The sequence below is a fragment of the Micromys minutus genome (genome assembly GCF_963924665.1).
Source record: "Micromys minutus genome assembly, chromosome: 31".
In the NCBI taxonomy this organism is placed as follows: domain Eukaryota; kingdom Metazoa; phylum Chordata; class Mammalia; order Rodentia; family Muridae; genus Micromys; species Micromys minutus.
This window is the reverse complement of record NC_137966.1, coordinates 28,378,691-28,406,190: the sequence shown is the minus strand read 5'-3', so window position 1 is coordinate 28,406,190 and position 27,500 is coordinate 28,378,691.

Below are 27,500 nucleotides of genomic sequence, written 5' to 3'. Positions count from 1 at the left end.
CCTAAATCTAACAATAATCCTAAACCTAACCCTAAATCTAACCCTAACTCTAACCCTAACCCTAAACCCTCCCTGACCCTAACCCTAACCCTAACCCTAACCCTAACCCTAAACCTAACCCTGACCCTAATCCTAACACTAACCCTATTTCTAATTCTAACCCTATCACTAATCCTAAACTTAAACCTAACCCCCTAATAATAACCCTAACCCTAACCCTAACCCTAACCTAACCCTAAGCCTAACCCTAACCCTAACCCTAACCTAACCCTAACCCTAATCCTAACCCTAACACTAACCCCTAACCCTTACCCTAACCCTAACCCTAACCCTAACCCTAACCATTACCCTAACCCTAACCCTAACCCTAACCCTAACACTAACCATAACCATAACACTAAACTCTAAAGTTTAAACCTAATCCACCCTAAACCTTAAACAATCCTAAACCATAAACCTTAAACCCTAAACCCTAAATCTAACAATAAACCTAAACCTGACCCTAAATCTAACCCTAACCCTAACCCTAACCCTAAACCTAACCCTGACCCTAACCCTAACCCTAATGCTAACAATAACCATATCCAAAACCCTAACCCTAACCCTAACCTTAAACCTAAACCTAACCCTAACCCTAACCCTAACCCTAACCCTAACCCTAAACCTAACCCTAACCCCTTAACCTTATTCCCTAAATCCTAAACCCTGAACAACCATAAATCCTAAACCCTGAACAACCCTAAATCATAAACCCTGAATAACCCTAAACACTAACTTCTAAACAACCCTAAACAACCCTAATCACTAAACCATAAACAACCCTAAACACTAAACCCTAAACAACCCTATACCCTAAACCTTAAACACTAAACCATAAATAACCCTAAACCCTAAACCATTAATACTATGCCCTAAAGTACACTAAACACTAAACCCAAAACAACCCTAAAACCTAAACCTTAAACACTAAAACTTAAACAACCCTAAACCCTAAACACTAAAGCCTAAACAACCCTAAACTTTTAACCCTAAACACTATACCCTAAACAACCCTAAACCTTAAACAATCCTAAAGTCTAAACCCTAAACCCTTAACCTAAACCACCCTAAATCTTAAACAATCCTAATCCCTAAACCTTAAACCCTAAACACTAAACCCTAAACCCTAAACCTAACAATAACCATAACCCTAACCCTAACCCCTAACCCTTACCCTAACCCTAACCCTAACCCTAATCCTAAACCTAACCCTAACCCTAACCCTAACCCTAACCCTAACCCTAACCTTAACCCTAAACCTAATCCTAACCCTAAACTTAACCCTAATCCTAACCCTAACCCTAACCCTAACCCAAACCGTAACCATAACACTTAACTCTAAACCCTAAACCTAATCCACCCTAAACCTTAAACAATCCTAAACCATAAACCTTAGACCCTAAATCCTAAATCTAACAATAAACCTAAACCTAACCCTAAATCTAACCCTAAACCTAACCCTAACCCTAAACCCTCCCTGACCCTAACCCTAACCCTAAACCTAACCCTAACCCTAAACCTAACCCTGACCCTAATCCTAACATTAACCCTATTTCTAATTCTAACCCTAACACTAATCCTAAACTTAAACCTAACCCCCTAATAATAACCCTAACCCTAACACTAACCCTAACCCCTTACCCTAACACTAACCCTAACCCTAACCCTAACACTAACCCCTAACCCTTACCCTAACCCTAACCCTAACCCTATCCATTACCCTAACCCTAACCCTAACCCTAAACCTAACACTAACCCTAATACTAACCGTAACCATAACACTAAACTCTAAACACTAAAACAAATCCACCCTAAACCTTAAACAATCCTAAACCATAAACCTTAAACCCTAAACCCTAAATGTAACAATAAACCTAAACCTGACCCTAAATCTAACCCTATCCCTAACCATAACCCTAAACCTAACCCTGACCCTAACCCTAACCCTAATCCTAACACTAACCATAACCATAACCCTAACCCTAACCCTAACCCTAACCCTTACCCTAACCCTAACCCTAACCCTAACCCTAACCCTAACCCTAACCCTAACCCCTTAACCTTAATCCCTAAATCCTAAACCCTGAACAACCATAAATCCTAAACCCTGAACAACCCTAAATCATAAACCCTGAATAACCCTAAACACTAACCTCTAAACAACCCTAAACAACCCTAATCACTAAACCATAAACAACCCTAAACACTAAACCCTAAACAACCCTATACCCTAAACCTTAAACACTAAACCCTAAATAACCCTAAACCCTAAACCATTAACACTATACCCTAAACAACACTAAACACTAAACCCAAAACAACCCTAAAACCTAAACCTTAAACACTAAACCTTAAACAACCCTAAACCCTAAACACTAAACCCTAAACAACCCTAAACTTTTAACCCTAAACACTATACCCTAAACAACCCTAAACCTTAAACAATCCTAAACTCTAAACCCTAAACCCTTAACCTAAACCACCCTAAATCTTAAACAATTCTAAACCCTAAACCTTAAACCCTAAACACTAAACCCTAAACCTAAACCTAACAATAACCATAAACCTAACACTAACCCCTAACCCTTACCCTAACACTAACCCTAACCCTAATCCTAACCCTAACCCTAACCCTAACCCTAACCCTAACCCTAACCCTAAACCTAATCCTAACCCTTACCCTAACCCTAACTTTAACCCTAACCCTAATCCTAACACTAAACCCTAAACCCTAAACCTAACCCTAACACTAAAACTAAACTTTAAATCCTAAACCTAATCTACCCTAAACCTTAAGCAATCCTAAACCCTAAACCCTGAACCTTAAACCTAACCCTAACCCTAACCCTAACACTAACCATAACCCTAACACTAAATTGTAAACCCTAAATTTAAGTTACGATAAACCTTAAACAATCCTAAACCCTAAACCTTAAACCCTAAACACTAAACCCTAAACCCTAAACCCTAAACCTAACAATAACCATAACCCTAACCCTAACCCCTAACCCTTACCCTAACCCTAACCCTAACCCTAAACCTAATCCTAACCCTAACCTTAACCCTAATCCTAACCCTAACCCTAACCCTAACCCTAACCGTAACCATAACACTAAACTCTAAACCCTAAACCTAATCCACCCTAAACCTTAAACAATCCTAAACCATAAACCTTAGACCCTAAATCCTAAACCTAACAATAAACCTAAACATAACCCTAAATATAACCCTAACCCTAACCCTAACCCTAAAACCTCCCTGACCCTAACCCTAACCCTAATCCTAACACTAACCCTATTTCTAATTCTAACCCTAACACTAATCCTAAACTTAAACCTAACCCCCTAATAATAACCCTAACCCTAACACTACCCCTAACACCTAACCCTAACCCTAACCCTGACCCTAACCCTAACCTAACCCTAACCCTAACCCTAACCCTAACCCTAACCCTAACCCTAACCTAACCCTAACCCTAACCCTAACCCTAACCCTAACACAAACCCTAACAGTAACCCCCTAAATTTTACCCTAACCCTAACCCTAACCCTAAACCTAACATTTACCATAACCCTAACCCTAACCCTAACCCCATCCCTAACCCTACCCCTAACCGTAACCATAACACTAAACTCTAAACCCTAAACCTAATCCACCCTAAACCTTAAACAATCCTAAAACATAAACCTCAAACCCTAAACCCTAAATCTAACAATAAACCTAAACCTAATCCTAAATCTAACCCTAACCCTATCCCTAACCCTAAACCTAACCCTGACCCTAACCCTAACCCTAATCCTAACACTAACCATAACCCTAACCCTAACACTAACCCTAACCTTAACCCAAACCCTAACCCTAATCCTAACCCTAACTCTAACCCTAACCCTAACCCTAACCGTAACCATAATACTAAACTCTAAACCCTAAATCTAATCCACCCTTAAACTTAAACAATCCTAAACCATAAACCTTAAACCCTAAACCCTAAATCTAACAATAAACCTAAACCTAACCCTAAATCTAACCCTAACACTAACCCTAACCCAAAACATAAACCTGACCCTAACCCTAATCCTAATCCTAACACTAATCATAACCCCAACACTAACCCTAACCCAAACCCTAAAACTAACCCTAAATCTCACAATATCCCTAATCCTAACACTAAACGCTAAACTTTAATTCTAACCCTAACCCTAACCCTACCCTTAACCCTAACCCTAACCATACTTCTAAACCTAACCCTGACCCTAATCCTAACACTAACCCTATTTCTAATTCTAACCCTAACACTAATCCTAAACTAGAACTTAACCCCCTAATAATAACCCTAACACTAAACCTAACCCTAACCCTAACCCTAACCCTAACCCTAACCCTAACACTAACCCCTAACCCCTAACACTAACCCTAACCCTAACCCCTAACCCTAACCCTAAACCTATCCCTAACCTTAACCCTAACCCTAACCCTAACCCTAACCCTATCCCAAACCCTAACCCTTATTCTAACACTAACACTAACCTTAACCCTAACCCTAACCTTAACCCTCACCCTAACCCTCACCTTAACCCTAAACCTAACCCTAACACTAACCCTAACACCCTAAATCCTAAACCCTAAACTCCGAAGAACCCTAAACACTAATTCCAAAAGCACCCTAAACTCTAAACTATAAACACTAAACTCTAAAAAACCCTAAACCCTAAACCCTAAACACTAAACCTTAAACAAGCCTAAACCCTAAAACCATTAACACTATACCCTAAACAACCCTAAACCCTTAACCCTAAACATTATACCCTAGACCCTAAAACACTATACAACCTTAAACCCTAAACCTTAAAATATCCTAAATCATAAATCCTGAACAAGCCTAAACACTAAATCATAAACAACCCTAAAAAACCCTAAACAACTCTAAACGCTAAAACATAAAAAACCCTAAACATTAAACAATCTTAAACGCTAAACCCTATACCCTAAACCTAAACCACCCTAAAACTTAAACAATCCTAAACCCTAAACCTTAAACCATAAACCCTAAATTTTAAACCATAAGTCTAAGAATAACCATAACCCTAACCTAACCCTAAACCTAAACCTAACCCTAACCCCAACCCTAACCTTAACCCCATTTCCCTAACCCTAACCTTAAGCCTAACATAACCCCATAACCTTAACTCTAACCCTAACTCTAACCCTAATGCTAACCCTAACCCTAACCCTAACCTTAACCCCTTAACCTTAATCCCTAAATCCTAAACCCTGAACAACCATAAATCCTAAACCCTGAACAACCCTAAATCATAAACCCTGAATAACCCTAAACACTAACCTCTAAACAACCCTAAACAACCCTAATCACTAAACCATAAACAACCCTAAACACTAAACCCTAAACAACCCTATACACTAAACCTTAAACATTAAACCCTAAATAACCCTAAACCCTAAACCATTAACACTACACCCTGAACAACACTAAACACTAAACCCAAAACAACCCTAAAACCTAAACCTTAAACACTAAACCTTAAACAACCCTAAACCCTAAACACTAAACCCTAAACAACCCTAAACATTTAAACCTAAACACTATACCCTAAACAATCCTAAACCTTAAACAATCCTAAACTCTAAACCCTAATCCCTTAACCTAAACCACCCTAAATCTTAAACAATCCTAAACCCTAAACCTTAAACCCTAAACACTAAACCCTAAACCCTAACCCTAACCTAACCGTAACCCTAACCCTAACCCTAACCCTAACCCTAACACTAACCGTAACCATAACACTAAACTCTAAACCCTAAACCTAATCCACCCTAAACTTTAAACAATCCTAAACCATAAACCTTAAACCCTAAACCCTAAATCTAACAATAAACCTAAACCTGACCCTAAATCTAACCCTAACCCTAACCCTAACCCTAAACCTAACCCTGACCCTAACCGTAACCCTAATCCTAACACTAACCATAACCTTAACCCTAACCCTAACCCTAACCTTAACCCTAACCCTAACCCTAACACTAACCCTAACCCTAACCGTAACCCTAACCCTAACGCTAACCCTAACCCTAACCTTAACCCTAACCCCTTAACCTTAATCCCTAAATCCTAAACCCTGAACAACCATAAATCCTAAACCCTGTACAACCCTAAATCATAAACCCTGAATAACCCTAAACACTAACCTCTAAACAACCCTAAACAACCCTAATCACTAAACAATAAACAACCCTAAACACTAAACCCTAAACAACCCTATACCCTAAACCTTATACACTAAACCCTAAATAACCCTAAACCCTAAACCATTAACACTATACCCTAAACAACACTAAACACTAAACCAAAAACAACCCTAAAACCTAAACCTTAAACACTAAAACATAAACAACCCTAAACCCTAAACACTAAAGCCTAAACAACCCTAAACTTTTAACCCTAAACTCTATACACTAAGCAACCCTAAACCTTAAACAATCCTAAAGTCTAAACCCTAAACCCTTTACCTAAACCACCCTAAATCTTAAACAATCCTAAACCCTAAACCTTAAACCCTAAACACTAAACCCTAAACCCTAAACCTAACAATAACCATAACCCTAACCCTAACCCCTAACCCTTATCCTAACCCTAACCCTAACCATAATCCTAACCCTAACCCTAACCCTAACCCTAACCCTAACCTTAACCCTAAACCTAATCCTAACCCTAACCTTAACCCTAATCCTAACCCTAACCCTAACCTTAACCCTAACCGTAACCATAACACTAAACTCTAAACCCTAAACCTAATCCACCCTAAACCTTAAACAATCCTAAACCATAAACCTTAGAACCTAAATCCTAAATCTAACAATAAACCTAAACCTAACCCTAAATCTAACCCTAACCCTAACCCTAACCCTCAACCCTCCCTGACCCTAACCCTAACCCTAACCCTAACACTAACCCTAAACCTAACCCTGACCCTAATCCTAACAATAAACCTATTTCTAATTCTAACTCTAACACCAATCCTAAACTTAAACCTAACCCCCTAATAATAACCCTAACCCTAACACTAACCCTAACCCCTAACCTTAACCCTAACCCTAATCCTAACCCTAACCCTAACCCTAACCCTAACCCTAACCCTAAACCTAATCCTAAACCTTACCCTAACCCTAACTTTAACCCTAACCCTAATCCTAACACTAAACCCTAAACCATAAACCTAACCCTAACCCTAAAACTAAACTTTAAATCCTAAACCTTATCTACCCTAAACCTTAAACAATCCTAAACCCTAAACCCTGAACCCTAAACCTAACCCTAACCCTAACCCTAACACTAACCATAACCCTAACACTAAATTGTAAACCCTAAATTTAAGTTACGATAAACCTTAAACAATCCTAAACCCTAAACCTTAAACCCTAAACCTAACAATTACCATAACCCTAACCCTAATCCTAACCCTAACCCTAACCCTAAACGTAACCCTAACACTAAACCTAACCCTAACCCTAACCCTAACCCTAACCATAAACCTAACACTAACACTAAACCTAATCCTAACCCTAACCCTAACCCTAACCTGACCCTAACCCTAACCCTAACCCTAACCTTAATCCTAACTCTAACCCTAATCCTAACAATAAACCTAAACCTAACCCTAACCCTAACCCTAAACCTAACACTAACCTTAACCCTAACCCTAACCCTAACCCTAACAGTAATCCCTAAACCCTAAACCTAACCCTAACGATATCCCAAACACAAAACTCTAAACCCTAAAAATAATCCACCCTAAACCTTAAACAATCCTAAATCCTAAACCTTTACCCTAAACCCTAAACCCTAAACCTAACAATATCCATGACCCTAAACGTAACCCTAAACCTAACCCTAACCCTAACCCTAATCCGAACACTAAACCCTAAACCCTAAACCTAACCCTAACCTTAACACTAACCTCTAAACCCTAAACCTAATCTACCCTAAACCTTAAACAATCCTAAACCCAAAACCTTAGACCCCAAACACTAAACCCTAAACCTAACAATAAACCTAACCCTAACCCTAACCCTAACCCTAAACCTAACCCTAACCGTAAACCTAACCCTAAACCTAACCCTAAACTTAAGCCTAACCATAAACCTAACCCTAACCCTAACCCTAACCGTAACCCTAACCCTAACCCTAACCGTAACACTAACCCTAACCCTAAACCTAACCCTAACCCTAACCTTAACCTTAACCATAACACTAAACTCTAAACCCTAAACCTAATCCACCCTAAACCTTAAATATCCTAAACCATAAACCTTAAACCCTAAACCCTAAATCTAACAATAAACCTAAACCTAATCCTAAATCTATCCCTAACCCTAAACCTAACCCTAAACCTAACCCTGACCTTAACCCTAACCCTAATCCTAACACTAACCATAACCCTAATCCTAACCCTAACCACAACCTTAACCCTAACCATAACCCTAACCCTAAACCTAACCCTAACCCTAACCCAAACCCTAACCATAAACCTAACCCTAACCCTAACCGTAACCATAACACTAAACTCTAAACCCTAAACCTAATCCACCCTAAACCTTAAACAATCCTAAACCACAAACCTTAAACCCTAAACCCTAAATCTAACAATAAACCTAAACCTAACCCTAAATCTAACCCTAACCCTAACCCTAACCCTAAACCTAATCCTAACACTAACCATAACCCAAACACTAACCCTAACCCTAAACCTAATCCTAACCCTTACCCTAACCCTAACTTTAACCCTAACCCTAATCCTAACACTAAACCCTAAACCCTAAACCTAACCCTAACCCTAAAACTAAACTTTAAATCCTAAACCTAATCTACCCTAAACCTTAAACAATCCTAAACCATAAACCCTGAACCCTAAACCTAACCCTAACCCTAACTATAACACTAACCATAACCCTAACACAAAATTGTAAACCCTAAATTTAAGTTACGATAAACCTTAAACAATCCTAAACCCTAAACCTTAAACCCTAAACCTAACAATTACCATAACCCTACCCCTAATCCTAACCCTAACCCTAACCCTAAACGTAACCCTAACACTAAACCTAACACTAACCCTAACCCTAACCCTAAACCTAACACTAACACTAAACCTAATCCTAACCCTAACCCTAACCCTAAACCTGACCCTAACACTAACCCTAACCCTACCCTAATCCTAACTCTAACCCTAATCCTAACAATAAACCTAAACCTAACCCTAACCCTAACCCTAAACCTAACACTAACCTTAACCCTAACCCTAACCCTAACCCTAACAGAAATCCCTAAACCCTAAACCTAACCCTAACAATATCCCAAACACAAAACTCTAAACCCTAAAAATAATCCACCCTAAACCTTAAACAATCCTAAATCCTAACCTTTACCCTAAACCCTAAACCTAACAATATCCATGACCCTAAACGTAACCCTAAACCTAACCCTAACCTTAACCCTAATCCGAACACTAAACCCTAAACCCTAAACCTAACCCTAACCTTAACACTAAACTCTAAACCCTAAACCTAATCTACCCTAAACCTTAAACAATCCTAAACCCAAAACCTTAGTCCCTAAACACTAAACCCTAAACATAACAATAAACCTAACCCTAACCCTAACCCGAACCCTAACCATAAACCTAACCCTAACCGTAACCCTAACCCTAAACCTAACCCTAACCTTAAGCCTAACCATAAACCTAACCCTAACCCTAAACCGAACTTTAACCCTAACTTTAACCCTAAACCTAACAATAAACATAATCATAACCCTTACCCTAACCCTAAGCCTAACCCTAACCTTAACCCTAACCATAACCCTAACCCAAAACCTAACCCTAACCCTAACCCAAACCCTAACCCTAAACCTAACCCTAACCATAACCGTAACCATAACACTAAACTCTAAACCCTAAACCTAATCCACCCTAAACCTTAAACAATCCTAAACCACAAACCTTAAACCCTAAACCCTAAATCTAACAATAAACCTAAACCTAACCCTAAATCTAACCCTAACCCTAACCCTAACCCTAAACCTAATCCTAACACTACCCTTAACCCAAACACTAACCCTAACCCTAACCCTAAACCTAACCCTAACCTTAAACCTCACACTAACCCTAATCCTAACACAAAACCTTAAACTTTAAATCTAACCCTAACCCTAACCCTACCCCTAACCCTAACCCTAACCCTATCCCTAAACCTAACCCTTACCCTAATCCTAACACTAACCCTATTTCTAATTGTAACCCTAACACTAATCCTAAATTTAAACCTAACTCCCTAATAATAACCCTAACCCTAAACCTAACCCTAACCCTAACCCCCCCAACCCTAACCTTAACCCTAACCCTAACCCTAACCGTAACTCTAACCCTAACCCTAACCGTAACTCTATCCCTAACCCTAACACTAACTCTAACCCTAACCCTAACCCTAACCCTAAACCTAACCCTAACCCTAACCCTAACCCTAACCCTAACCCTAACCCTAACCGTAACCATAAGACTAAACTCTAAACCCTAAACCTAATCCACCCTAAACCTTAAACAATCCTAAACCATAAACCTTAAACCCAAAACCCTAAATCTAAAAATAAACCTAAACCTAACCCTAAATCTAACACTAACCCTAACCGTAAACCTAAACCTTCCCCTGACCATAAACCAAAGCCTAATCCTAACAATAACCATAACCCAAACAAAGACTAACCCTAACCCTAAACCTAACCCTAACCCTAAACCTCACACCTACCCCATCCCTAACCCTAACCCTAACCCTAACCCTAACCCTAACCCTAACACTATCCCTAACCCCTAACACTAACCCTAACCCTAACCTCTAACCCTAACCCTAACCCTAACCCTAACCCTAACCCTAACCCTAACCCTAACCCTAACCCTAACCCTAACCCTAACCCTATCCCTAACCCTAACCCTTATCCTAACACTAACACTAACCTTAACCCTAACCCTAACCTTAACCCTCACCCTAACCATCACCCTAACCCTAAACCTAACCCTAAAACCCTAAAACCTAAACCCTAAACCCCGAAAAACCCTAAACACTAATTCCAAAAGCACCCTAACCCCTAAACTCTCAACACTAAACGGTAAAAAACCCTAAACCCTAAACCCTAAACACTAAACCCTAAACAAGCCTAAACCCTAAAACCATTAACACTATACCCTAAAGAACCCTAAACTCTTAACCCTAAACATTATAGCCTAAACCCTAAAACACTATACAACCTTAAACCCTAAACCTTAAAATATCCTAAATCATAAATCCTGAACAACCTTAAACACTAAATCATAAAAAACCCTAAAAAAACCTAAACAACTCTAAACGCTAAAATATAAACAACCCTAAACATTAAACTATCTTAAACGCTAAACCCTATACCCTAAACCTAAACCACCCTAAAACTTAAACAATCCTAAACCCTAAACCTTAAACCATAAACCCTAAATTTTAAACCATAAATCTAAGAATAACCATAACCCTAACCCTAACCCTAAACCTAAACCTAACCCTAACCACAACCCTAACCTTAACCCCATAACCCTAACCCTAACCTTAAGCCTAACATAACCACATAACCCTAACCCTAACCATCACCCTAACCCTAACCCTAACCCTAACCAAAACCCTAACCCTAACCCTAACCATAAACCTAACCCTAACCCCTAACCCCTAACACTAACCCTAACCCTAACCCCTAACCCTAACCCTAACCCTAACCCTAACCCTAACCTTACCCTAACCCTAACCCTTACCCTAACCCTAACCCTAACCCTAACCTTAACCCTAACCCTAACCTTAACCCTAACCTTAACCCTAACCCCTAACACTTACCCTAACCCTAAACCTAACCCTAACCCTAAACCTAACCCTAACCCTAACCCTAACCGTAACCCTAAGCCTAACCCTAACCCTAACCCTAACCCTAAACCAAACCCTGACCCTAATTCTAACACTAACCCTATTTCTAATTCTAACCCTAACACTAATCCTAAACTTAAACCTAACCCCCTAATAATAACCCTAACCATAACACTAACCCTAACCCCTAACCCTAACCCTAACCATAACCCTAAACTAACCCTAACCCTAACCCTAACCCTAACCCTAACCCAAACCCTAACACTAACCCCCTAACTTTTACCCTAACCCTAACCCTAACCCTAACCCTTACCATAACCCTAACCCTAACCATAACCCCAACCCTAACCCTAACCCTAACCGTAACCATAACACTAAACTCTAAACCCTAAACCTAATCCACCCTAAACCTTAAACAATCCTAAACCATAAACCTTAAACCCTAAACCCTAAATCTAACAATAAACCTAAACCTAACCCTAAATCTAACCCTAACCCTATATCTAACCCTAAACCTAACCCTGACCCTAACCCTAACCCTAATCCTAACACTAACCATAACCCTAACCCTAACACTAACCCTAACCTTAACCCTAACCCTAACCCTAACCCTAACCCTGACTCTAACCCTAACCCTAACCCTAACCGTAACCATAATACTAAACTCTAAACCCTAAACCTAATCCACCCTAAACCTTAAACAATCCTAAACCATAAACCTTAAACCCTAAACCCTAAATCTAAAAATAAACCTAAACCTAACCCTAAATATAACCCTAACCTTAACCCTATCCCTAAACCTAAACCTGACCCTAACCCTAACCCTAATCATAACACTAATCATAACCCAAACACTAACCCTAACCCTAACCCTAAACCTAACCCTAAACCTCACACTATCCCTAATCCTAACACTAAAACCTAAACTTTAAATCTAACCCTAACCCTAACCCTACCCTTAACCCTAACCCTAACCCTATCCCTAAACCTAACCCTGACCCTAATCCTAACACTAACCCTATTTCTAATTCTAACCCTAACACTAATCCTAAACTAAAACCTAACCCCCTAATAATAACCCTACACTAAACCTAACCCTAACCCTAACCCTAACCCTAACCCTAACACTAACCCCTAACCCCTAACACTAAACCTAACCCTAACCCCTAAACCTAACCCTAACCCTAACCCTAACCCTAAACCTAACCCTAACCCTATCCCTAACCCTAACCCTTACCCTAACACTAACACTAACCTTAACCCTAACCCTAACCTTAACCCTCACCCTAACCCTCACCTTAACCCTAAACCTAACCCTAACACTAACCCTATCACCCTAAATCCTAAACCCTAAACCCCGAAAAACCCTAAACACTTATTCCAAAAGCACCCTAAACCCTAAACTATAAACACTAAACGCTAAAAAACCCTAAACACTAAACCCTAAACACTAAACCCTAAACAAGCCTAAACCCTAAAACCATTAACAAAATACCCTAAACAACCCTTAACCCTTAACCCTAAACATTATACCCTAAACCCTAAAACACTATACAACCTTAAACCCTAAACCTTAAAATATCCTAAATCATAAATCCTGAACAACCCTAAACACTAAATTATAAACAACCCTAAAAAACCCTAAACAACTCTAAACGCTAAAACCTAAACAATCCTAACCATTAAACAATCTTAAACGCTAAATTCTATACCCTAAACCTAAACCACACTAAAACTTAAACAATCCTAAACCCTAAACCTTAAACCATAAGCCCTAAATTTTAAACCATAAATCTAAGAATAACCATAACCCTAACCCTAACCCTAAACCTAAACCTAACCCTAACCCCAACCCTAACCTTAACCCCATAACCCTAACCCTAACCTTAAGCCTAACATAACCCCATAACCCTAAATCTAACCCTAACTCTAACCCTAACTCTAACCCTAATGCTAACCCTAACCCTAACCCTAACCCTAACCCTAACCCCTTAACCTTAATCCCTAAATCCTAAACCCTGAACAACCATAAATCCTAAACCCTGAACAACCCTAAATCATAAACCCTGAATAACCCTAAACACTAACCTCTAAACAACCCTAAACAACCCTAATCACTAAACCATAAACAACCCTAAACACTAAAACCTAAACAACCCTATACACTAAACCTTAAACACTAAACCCTAAATAACCCTGACCCTAAACCATTAACACTATACCCTAAAGAACACTAAACACTCAACCCCAATCAACCCTAAAACCTAAACCTTAAACACTAAACCTTAAACAACCCTAAACCCTAAACACTAAACCCTAAAAAACCCTAAACTTTTAACCCTAAACTCTATACCCTAAACAACCCTAAACCGTAAACAATCCTAAACTCTAAACGCTAAACCCTTAACCTAAACCACCCTAAATCTTAAACAACCCTAAACCCTAAACCTTAAACCCTAAACACTAAACCTTAAACCCTAAACCTAACAATAACCATAACCCTAACCCTAACCCCTAACCCTTACCCTAACCCTAACCCTAACCCTAATCCTAACCCTAACCCTAACCCTAACCCTAACCCTAACCCTAAACCTAATCCTAACCCTAACCTTAACCCTAATCCTAACCCTAACCCTAACCCTAACCCTAACTGTAACCATAACACTAAACTCTAAACCCTAAACCTAATCCACCCTAAACCTTAAACAATCCTAAACCATAAACCTTAGACCCTAAATCCTAAATCTAACAATAAACCTAAACCTAACCCTAAATCTAACCCTAAACCTAACCCTAACCCTAAACCCTCCCTGACTTTAACCCTAACCCTAACCCTAACCCTAACCCTAAACCTAACCCTGACCCTAATCCTAACACTAACCCTATTTCTAATTCTTACCCTAACACTAATCCTAAACTTAAACCTAACCCCCTAATAATAACCCTAACCCTAACACTAACCCTAACCCCTAACCATAACCCTAACCCTAACCCTAACCCTAACCTAACCCTAACCCTAACCCTAACCCTAACCCAAACCCTAACACTAACCCCCTAACTTTTACCATAACCCTAACCCTAACCCTAATCCTAACCCTTACCATAACCCTAACCCTAACCCTAACCCCATCCCTAACCCTAACCCTAACTGTAACCATAACACTAAACTCTAAACCCTAAACCTAATCTACCCTAAACCTTAAACAATCCTAAACCATAAACCTTAGACCCTAAATCCTAAATCTAACAATAAACCTAAACCTAACCCTAAATCTAACCCTAACCCTATCCCTAACCCTAAACCTAACCCTGACCCTAAACCTAACCCTAATCCTAACACTAACCATAACTCTAACCCTAACATTAACCCTAACCTTAACCCTAACCCTAACCCTAACCCTAACCCTAACCCTAACTCTAACCCTAACCCTAACACTAACCGTAACCATAATACTAAACTCTAAACCCTAAACCTAATCTACCCTAAACCTTAAACAATCCTAAACCTTAAACCTTAAACCCTAAACCCTAAATCTAACAATAAACCTAAACCTAACCCTAAATCTGACCCTAACCCTAACCCTAACCCTAAACCTAAACCTGACCCTAACCCTAACCCTAATAATAACACTAATCATAACCCAAACACTAACCCTAACCCTAACCCTAAACCTAACCCTAAACCTCACACTATCCCTATTCCTAACACTAAACCCTAAACTTTAAATCTAACCCTAACACTAACCCTACCCTTAACCCTAACCCTAACCATATCCCTAAACCTAACCCTGACCCTAATCCTAACACTAACCCTATTTCTAATTCTAACCCGAACACTAATCCTGAACTAAAACCTAACCCCCTAATAATAACCCTAACCTAACCCTAACCCTAACCCTAACCCTAACACTAACCCCTAACCCCTAACACTAACCCTAACCCTAACCCCTAACCCTAACCCTAACCCTAACCCTAATCCTAAACTTAACCCTAACCCTAACCCTAACCCTAACCCTATCCCTAACCCTAACCCTTACCCTAACACTAACACTACCCTTAACCCTAACCCTAACCTTAACCCTCACCCTAACCCTCACCTTAACCCTAAACCTAACCCTAACACTAACACTAACACCCTAAATCCTAAACCCTAAACCCCGAAAAACCCTAAACACTAATTCCAAAAGCGCCCTAAACCCTAAACTGTAAACACTAAACTCTAAAAAACCCTAAACCCTAAACCCTAAACACTAAACACTAAACAAGCCTAAACCCTAAAACCATTAACACTATACCCTAAACAACCCTAAACCCTTAACCCTAAACAATATACCCTAAACCCTAAAACACTATACAACCTTAAACCCTAAACCTTAAAATATCCTAAATCATAAATCCTGAACAACCCTAAACACTAAATCATAAACAACCCTAAAAAACCCTAAACAACTCTAAACGCTAAAACCTAAACAACCCTAAACATTAAAGAATCTTAAACGCTAAACCCTATACCCTAAACCTAAACCACTCTAAAACTTAAACAATCCTAAACCCTAAACCTTAAACCATAAACCCTAAATTTTAAACCATAAGTCTAAGAATAACCATAACCCTAACCCTAACCCTAAACCTAAACCTAACCCTAACCCCAACCCTAACCTTAACCCCATAACCCTAACCCTAACCTTAAGCCTAACATAACCCCATAACCCTAACTCTAACCCAAACTATAACCCTAATGCTAACCCTAACCCTAACCCTAACCCTAACCCCTTAACTTAATCCCTAAATCCTAAACCCTGAACAACCATAAATCCTAAACCCTGGACAACCCTAAATCATAAACCCTGAATAACCCTAAACACTAACCTCTAAACAACCCTAAACAACCCTAATCACTAAACCATAAACAACCCTAAACACTAAATCCTAAACAACCCTATACCCTAAACCTTAAACACTAAACCCTAAATAACTCTAAACCATAAACCATTAACACTATACCCTAAACAACACTAAACACTAAACCCAAAACAACCCTAAAACCTAAACCTTAAACACTAAACCTTAAACAACCCTAAACCCTAAACACTAAACCCAAAACAACCCTAAACTTTTAACCCTAAACACTATACCCTAAACAACCCTAAACCTTAAACAATCCTAAACTCTAAACCCTAAACCCTTAACCTAAACCACCCTAAATCTTAAACAATCCTAAACCCTAAACCTTAAACCCTAAACACTAAACCCTAAACCCTAAACCTAACAATAACCATAACCCTAACCCTAACCCCTAACCCTTACCCTAACCCTAAACCTAACCCTAATCCTAACCCTAACCCTAACCCTAACCCTAACCCTAACCCTAACCCTAACCCTAACCCTAAACCTAAACCTAATCCTAACCCTAACCTTAACCCTAATCCTAACCCTAACCCTAACCCTAACCCTAACCGTAACCATAACACTAAACTCTAAACACTAAACCTAATCCACCCTAAATCTTAAACAATCCTAAACCATAAACCTTAGACCCTAAATCCTAAATCTAACAATAAACCTAAACCTAACCCTAAATCTTACCCTAACCCTAACCCTAACCCTAAACCCTCCCTGACCCTAACTCTCACCCTAACCCTAACCCTAACCCTAACACTAACCGTAACCATAACACTAAACTCTAAACCATAAACCTAATCCACCCTAAACCTTAAACAATCCTAAACCATAAATCTTAAACCCTAAACACTAAATCTAACAATAAACCTAAACCTGACCCTAAATCTAACCCTAACCCTAACCCTAACCCTAAACCTAACCCTGACCCTAACACTAACCCTAATCCTAACACTAACCATAACCCTAACCCTAACCCTAACCCTAACCTTAATCCTAACCCTAACCCTAAACCTAACCCTTACCCTAACCCTAACCCTAACCCTAACCTAACCCTAACCCTAACCCTAACCCTAACCCTAACCCTAACACTAACCCCCTAACTTTTACCCTAACCCTAACCCTAACATTAACCCTAACCTTAACCCTAACCCTAACCCTAACCCTAACCCTAACTCTAACCCTAACTTTAACCCTAACCGTAACCATAATACTAAACTCTAAACCCTAAACCTAATCTACCCTAAACCTTAAACAATCCTAAACCCTAAACCCTAAATCTAACAATAAACCTAAACCTAACGCTAAATCTAACCCTAACCCTAACCCTAACCCTAAACCTAAACCGGACCCTAACCCTAACCCTAATAATAACACTAATCATAACCCAAACACTAACCCTAACCCTAACCCTAAACCTAACCATAAACCTCACACTATCCCTAATCCTAACACTAAACCCTAAACTTTAAATCTAACCCTAACCCTAACTCTACCCTTAACCCTAACCCTAACCATATCCCTAAACCTAACCCTGACCCTAATCCTAACACTAACTATATTTCTAATTCTAACCCTAACACTAATCCTAAACTAAAACCTAACCCCCTAATAATAACCCTAACACAAAACCTAACCCTAACCCTAACCCTAACCCTAAAACTAACCCCTAACCCCTAACACTAACCCTAACACTAACCCCTAACCCTAACCCTAACCCTAACCCTAACCTTAACCCTAACCCTAACCCTAACCCTAACCCTATCCCTAACCCTAACCCTTACCCTAACACTAACACTAACCTTAACACTAACCCTAACCTTAACCCTCACCCTAACCCTCACCTTAACCCTAAACCTAACCCTAACACTAACCCTAACACCCTAAATCCTAAACCCTAAACCCCGAAAAACCCTAAACACTAATTCCAAAAGCACCCTAAACCCTAAACTATAAACACTAAACGCTAAAAAACCCTAAACTCTAAACCCTAAACACTAAACCCTAAACAAGCCTAAACCCTAAAACCATTAACACTATACCCTAAAAAACCCTAAACCCTTAACCCTAAATATTATACCCTAAACCCTAAAACACTATACAACCTTAAACCCTAAACCTTAAAATATCCTAAATCATAAATCCTGAACAAGCCTAAACACTATATCATAAACAACCCTAAAAAACCCTAAACAACTCTTAACGCTAAAACCTAAACAACCCTAAACATTAAACAATCTTAAACGCTAAACCCTATACCCTAAACCTAAACCACCCTAAAACTTAAACAATCCTAAACCCGAAACCTTAAACCATAAACCCTAAATTTTAAACCATAAATCTAAGAATAACCATAACCCTAACCCTAACCCTAAACCTAAACCTAACCCTAACCCCAACCCTAACCTTAACCCCATAACCCTAACCCTAACCTTAAGCCTAACATAACCCCATAACCCTAAATCTAACCCTAACTCTAACCCTAATGCTAACCCTAACCCTAACCCTAACCCTAACCCTAACCCCTTAACCTTAATCCCTAAATCCTAAACCCTGAACAACCATAAATCCTAAACCCTGAACAACCCTAAATCATAAACCCTGAATAACCCTAAACACTAACCTCTAAACAACCCTAAACAACCCTAATCACTAAACCATAAACAACCCTAAACACTAAACCCTAAACAACCCTATACCCTAAACCTTAAACACTAAACCCAAATAACCCTAAACCCTAAACCATTAACACTATACCCTAAACAACACTAAACACTAAACCCAAAACAACCCTAAAACCTAAACCTTAAACACTAAACCTTAAACAACCCTAAACCCTAAACACTAAACCCTAAACAACCCTAAACTTTTAACCCTAAACACTATACCCTAAACAACCCTAAACCTTAAACAATCCTAAACTCTAAACCCTAAACCCTTAACCTAAACCACCCTAAATCTTAAATAATCCTAAACCCTAAACCTTAAACCCTAAACACTAAACCCTAAACCCTAAACCTAACAATAACCATAACCCTAACACTAACCCCTAACCCTTACCCTAACCCTAACCCTAACCCTAATCCTAACCCTAACCCTAACACTAACCCTAACCCTAACCCTAACCCTAACCCTAACCCTAAACCTAACCCTGACCCTAATCTTAACACTAACCCTATTTCTAATTCTAACCCTAACACTAATCCTAAACTTCAACCTAACCCCCTAATAATAAACCGAACCCTAACACTAACACTAACCCCTAACCCTAACCCTAACCCTAACCCTAACCCTAACCCTAACCTATCCCTAACCCTAACCCTAACCCTAACCCTAGCCCTAACACTAACCCCTAACCCTTACACTAACCCTAACCCTAACCCTAACCATTACCCTAACCCTAACCCTAACCCTAACCATAACCCTAACACTAACCGTAACCATAACACTAAACTCTAAACCCTAAACCTAATCCACCCTAAACCTTAAACAATCCTAAACCATAAACCTTAAACCCTAAACACTAAATCTAAAAATAAACCTAAACCTGACCCTAAATCTAACCCTAAACCTAACCCTAACCCTAAACCTAACCCTGACCCTAACACTAACCCTAATCCTAACACTAACCATAACCCTAACCCTAACCCTAACCCTAACCTTAACCCTAACCCTAACCCTAACCCTAACCCTTACCCTAACCCTAACCCTAACCCTAACCCTAACCCTAACCCTAACCCCTTAACCTTAATCCCTAAATCCTAAACCCTGAACAACCATAAATCCTAAACCCTGAACAACCCTAAATCATAAACCCTGAATAACCCTAAACACTAACCTCTAAACAACCGTAAACAACCCTAATCACTAAACCATAAACAACCCTAAACACTAAACCCTAAACAACCCTATACCCTAAAGCTTAAACACTAAACCCTAAATAACCCTAAACCCTAAACCATTAACACTATACCCTAAACAACACTAAACACTAAACCCAAAACAACCCTAAAACCTAAACCTTAAACACTGAACCTTAAACAACCCTAAACCCTAAACACTAAACCCTAAACTACCCTAAACTTTTAAACGAAACACTATACCCTAAACAACCCTAAACCTTAAACAATCCTAAACTCTAAACCCTAAACCCTTAACCTAAACCACCCTAAATCTTAAAAAATCCTAAACCCTAAACCTTAAACCCTAAACACTAAACCCTAAAGACTAAACCTAAAAATAACCATAACCCTAACCCTAACCCCTAACCCTTACCTAACCCTAACCCTAACCCTAATCCTAACCCTAACCCTAAGCCTAACCCTAACCCTAACCCTAACCCTAACCCTAAACCTAATCCTAACCCTAACCTTAACCCTAATCCTAACCCTAACCCTAACCCTAACCCTAACCGTAACCATAACACTAAACTCTAAACCCTAAACCTAATCCACCCTATAGCTTAAACAATCCTAAACCATAAACCTTAGACCCTAAATCCTAAATCTAACAATAAACCTAAACCTAACCCTAAATATAACCCTAACCCTAACCCTAACCCTAAATCATCCCTGACCCTAACCCTAACCCTAACCCTAACCCTAACCCAAAACCTAATCCTGACCCTAATCCTAACACTAACCCTATTTTTAATTCTAACCCTAACACTAATCCTAAACTTAAACCTAACCCATAATAATAACCCTAACCCTAACACTAACCCTAACCCCTAACCCTAACCCTAACCCTAACCCTAACCTAACCCTAAACCTAAACTTAACCCTAACCCTAACACTAACCCCTAACCCTTACCCTAACCCTAACCCTAAGCCTAACCATTACCCTAACCCTAAACCTAACCCTAACCCTAACCCTAACACTAACCGTAACCATAACACTAAACTCTAAACCTTAACCTAATCCACCCTAAACCTTAAACAATCCTAAACCATAAACCTTAAACCCTAAACCCTAAATCTAACAATAAACCTAAACCTGACCCTAAATCTAACCCTAACCCTAACCCTAACCCTAAACCTAACCCTGACCCTAATCCTAACACTAAACCTATTTCTAATTCTAACCCTAACACTAATTCTAAACTTAAACCTAACCCCCTAATAATAACCCTAACCCTAACACTAACCCTAACCCCTAACCCTAACCCTAACCCTAACCCTAACCTTACCCTAACCCTACCCTTAACCCTAACCCTAACCCTAACCCTAACCCTAACCTTAACCCTAACCCTAACCTTAACCCTAACCCTAACTCTAACCCCTAACCCTTACCCAAACCCTAACCCTAACCCTAACCCTAAACCTAACCCTAACCCTAACCATAACCATAACCATAACCCTAACCCTAACCCTAACCCTAACCCTAAACCTAACCCTAACCCTAACCTTAACCCTAATCCTAACCCTAACCCTAACCCTAACCCTAACCCTAACCCTAACCATAACACTAAACTCTAAACCCTAAACCTAATCCACCCTAAACCTTAAACAATCCTAAACCATAAACCGTAGACCCTAAACCCTAAATCTAACATTAAACCTAAACCTAACCCTAAATCTAACCCTAACCCTAAACCCTACCTGACCCTAACCCTAACCCTAACCCTAACCCTAACCCTAAACCTAACCCTGACCCTAATCCTAACACTAAACCTATTTCTAATTCTAACCCTAACACTAATCCTAAACTTAACCCTAAACCCTCTAATAATAACCCTAACCCTAAAACTAACCCTAAACCCTAACCCTAACCCTAACCCTAACCCTAACCTAACCCTAACCCTTACCCTTACCCTAACCCAAACCCTAACACTAACCCCCTAACTTTTACCCTAACCCTAACCCTAACCCTAACCTTTACCATAACCCTAACCCTAACCCTAACCCCATCCCTAACCCTAACCCTAACCGTAACCATAACACTAAACTCTAAACCCTAAACCTAATCCACCCTAAACCTTGAACAATCCTAAACCATAAACCTTAAACTCTAAACCCTAAATCTAACAATAAACCTAACCTAACCCTAAATTTAACCCTAACCCTATCCCTAACCCTAAACCTAACCCTGACCCTAACCCTAACCCTAATCCTAACACTAACCATAACCCTAACCCTAACACTAACCCTAACCTTAACCCTAACCCTAACCCTAACCCTAACCCTAACTCTAACCCTAACCCTAACCCTAACCGTAACCATAATACTAAACTCTAAACCCTTAACCTAATCCACCCTAAACCTTAAACAATCCTAAACCATAAACCTTAAACCCTAAACCTTAAATCTAACAATAAACCTAAACCTAACCCTAAATCTAACCCTAACCCTAACCCTAACCCTAAACCTAAACCTGACCCTAACCCTAACCCTAATCCTAACACTAATCATAACCCAAACACTAACCCTAACCCTAACCCTAAACCTAACCCTAAAACTCACACTATCACTAATCCTAACACTAAACCCTAAACTTTAAATCTAACCCTAACCCTAACCCTACCCTTAACCCTAACCCTATCCCTAAACCTAACCCTGACCCTAATCCTAACACTAACCCTATTTCTAATTCTAACCCTAACACTAATCCTAAACTAAAACCTAACCCCCTAATAATAACCCTAACACTAAACCTAACCCTAACCCTAACCCTAACCCTAACCCTAACACTAACCCCTAAGCCCTAACACTAACCCTAACCCTAACCCCTAACCTTAACCCTAACCCTAAACTTAACCCTAACCCTAACCCTAACCCTATCCCTAACCCTAACCCTTACCCTAACACTAACACTAACCTTAACCCTAACCCTAACCTTAACCCTCACCCTAACCCTCACCTTAACCCTAAACCTAACACTAACACTAACCCTAACACCCTAAATCCTAAACCTTAAGCCCCGAAAAACCCTAAACACTAATTCCAAAAGCACCCTAAACCCTATACTATAAACACTAAACGCTAAAAAACCCTAAACCGTAAACCCTAAACACAAAACCCTAAACAAGCCTAAACCCTAAAACCATTAATACTATACCCTAAACAACCCTAAACCCTTAACCATAAACATTATACCCTAAACCCTAAAACACTATACAACCTTAAACCCTAAACCTTAAAATATCCTAAATCATAAATCCTGAACAACCCTAAACACTAAATTATAAACAACCCTAAAAAACCCTAAACAACTCTAAACGCTAAAACCTAAACAACCCTAACCATTAAAAAATCTTAAACGCTAAATTCTATACCCTAAACCTAAAACACCCTAAAACTTAAACAATCCTAAACCCTAAACCTTAAACCATAAACCCTAAATTTTAAACCATAAATCTAAGAATAACCATAACCCTAACCCTAACCCTAAACCTAAACCTAACCCTAACCCCAACCCTAACTTTAACCCCATAACCCTAACCTAACCTTAAGCCTAACATAACCCCGTAACCCTAACTCTAACCCTAACTCTAACCCTAACTCTAACCCTAATGCTAACCCTAACCCTAACCCTAACCCTAACCCTAACCCTAACCCCTTAACCTTAATCCCTAAATCCTAAACCCTGAACAACCATAAATCCTAAACCCTGAACAACCCTAAATCATAAACGCTGAATAACCCTAAACACTAACCTCTAAAAAACCCTAAACAACCCTAATCACTAAACCATAAACAACCCTAAACACTAAACCCTAAACAACCCTATACCCTAAACCTTAAACACTAAACCCTAAATAACCCTAAACCCTAAACCATTAACACTATACCCTAAACAACACTAAACACTAAACCCAAAACAACCCTAAACTTTTAACCCTAAACACTATACCCTAAACAACCCTAAACCTTAAACAATCCTAAACTCTAAACCCTAAACCCTTAACCCAAACCACCCTAAATCTTAAACAATCCTAAACCCTAAACCTTAAACCCTAAACACTAAACCCTAAACCCTAAACCTAACAATAACCATAACCCTAACCCTAACCCCTAACCCTTACCCTAACCCTAACCCTAATCCTAATCTTAACCCTAACCCTACCCCTAACCCTAACCCTAACCCTAACCCTAAACCTAAACCTAATCCTAACCCTAACCTTAACCCTAATCCTAACCCAACCCTAACCCTAACCGTAACCGTAACCATAACACTAAACTCTAAACCCTAAACCTAATCCACCCTAAACCTTAAACAATCTTAAACCATAAACCTTAGACCCTAAATCCTAAATCTAACAATAAACCTAAACCTAACCCTAAATCTTACCCTAACCCTAACCCTAAACCCTCCCTGACCCTAACCCTCACCCTAACCCTAACCCTAACCCTAAACCTAACCCTGACCCTAATCCTAACACTAAACCTATTTCTAATTCTAACCCTAACACTCATCCTAAACTTAAACCTAACCCCCTAATAATAACCCTAACCCTAACACTAACACTAACACCTAACCCTAACCCTAACCCTAACCCTAACCCTAACCTAACCCTAACCCTAACACTAACCCTAACCTTAACACTAACCCCTAACCCTTACCCTAACCCTAACCCTAACCCTAACCCTAACCCTAACCATTACCCTAACCCTAACCCTAACCCTAAGCCTAACACTAACCGTAACCATAACACTAAACTCTAAACCCTAAACCTAATCCACCCTAAACCTTAAACAATCCTAAACCATAAACCTTAAACCCTAAAATCTAAATCTAACAATAAACCTAAACCTGACCCTAAATCTAACCCTAACCCTAACCCTAACCCTAACCCTAACCCTAAACCTAACCCTGACCCTAACCCTAACCCTAATCCTAACACTAACCATAACCATAACTCTAACCCTAACTCTAACCCTAACTCTAACCCTAATGCTAACCCTAACCCTAACCCTAACCCTAACCCTAACCCCTTAACCTTAATCCCTAAATCCTAAACCCTGAACAACCATAAATCCTAAACCCTGAACAACCCTAAATCATAAACGCTGAATAACCCTAAACACTAACCTCTAAACAAACCTAAACAACCCTAATCACTAAACCATAAACAACCCTAAACACTAAACCCTAAACAACCCTATACCCTAAACCTTAAACACTAAACCCTAAATAACCCTAAACCCTAAACCATTAACACTATACCCTAAACAACACTAAACACTCAACCCAAAACAACCCTAAAACCTAAACCTTAAACACTAAACCTTAAACAACCCTAAACCCTAAACACTAAACCCTAAACAACCCTAAACTTTTAACCCTAAACACTGTACCCTAAAAAACCCTAAACCTTAAACAATCCTAAACTCTAAACCCTAAACCCTTAACCTAAACCACCCTAAATCTTAAACAATCCTAAACCCTAAACCTTAAACCCTAAACACTAAACCCTAAACCCTAAACCTAACAATAAACATAACCCTAACCCTAACCCCTAACCCTTACCCTAACCCTAACCCTAACCCTAATCCTAACCCTAACCCTAACCCTAACCCTAACCCTAACCCTAACCCTAAACCTAATCCTAACCCTAACCTTAACCCTAACCCTAACCCTAACCCTAACCCTAACCCTAACCCTAACCCTAAACCTAATCCTAACCCTAACCTTAACCCTAATCCTAAACCTAACCCTAACCCTAACCCTAACCGTAACCATAACACTAGACTCTAAACCCTAAACCTAATCCACCCTAAACCTTAAACAATCCTAAACCATAAACCTTAGACCCTAAATCCTAAATCTAACAATAAACCTAAACCTAACCCTAAATCTAACCCTAACCCTAACCCTAACCCTAAACCCTCCCTGACCCTAACCCTAACCCTAACCCTAACCCTAAACCTAAACCTAACCCTGACCCTAATCTTAACACTAACCCTATTTCTAATTCTAACCCTAACACTAATCCTAAACTTAAACCTAACCCCCTAATAATAACCCTAACCCTAACACTAACACTAACCCCTAACCCTAACCCTAACCCTAACACTAACCCTAACCTAACCCTAACCCTAACCCTAACCCTAACCCTAACCCTAACACTAACCCCTAACCCTTACCCTAACCCTAACCCTAACCCTAAGCATTACCCTAACCCTAACCCTAATCCTAACACTAACTATAACCCTAACCCTAACCCTAACCTTAACCCTAACCATAACCCTACCTAAACCTAACCCTAACCCTAACCCAAACCCTAACCCTAAACCTAACCCTAACCCTAAACGTAACCATAACACTAAACTCTCAACCCTAAACCTAATCCACCCTAAACCTTAAACAATCCTAAACCATAAACCTTAAACCCTAAACCCTAAATCTAACAATAAACCTAAACCTGACCCTAAATCTAACCCTAACCCTAACCCTAACCCTAACCCTAAACCTAACCCTGACCCTAACCCTAACACTAATCCTAACACTAACCATAACTCTAACCATAACCCTAACACTAACCTTAACCCTAACCCTAACCCTAACCCTAACCCTAACCCTAACCGTAACCATAATACTAAACTCTAAACCCTAAACCTAATCCACCCTAAACCTTAAACAATTCTAAACCATAAACTTTAAACTCTAAACCCTAA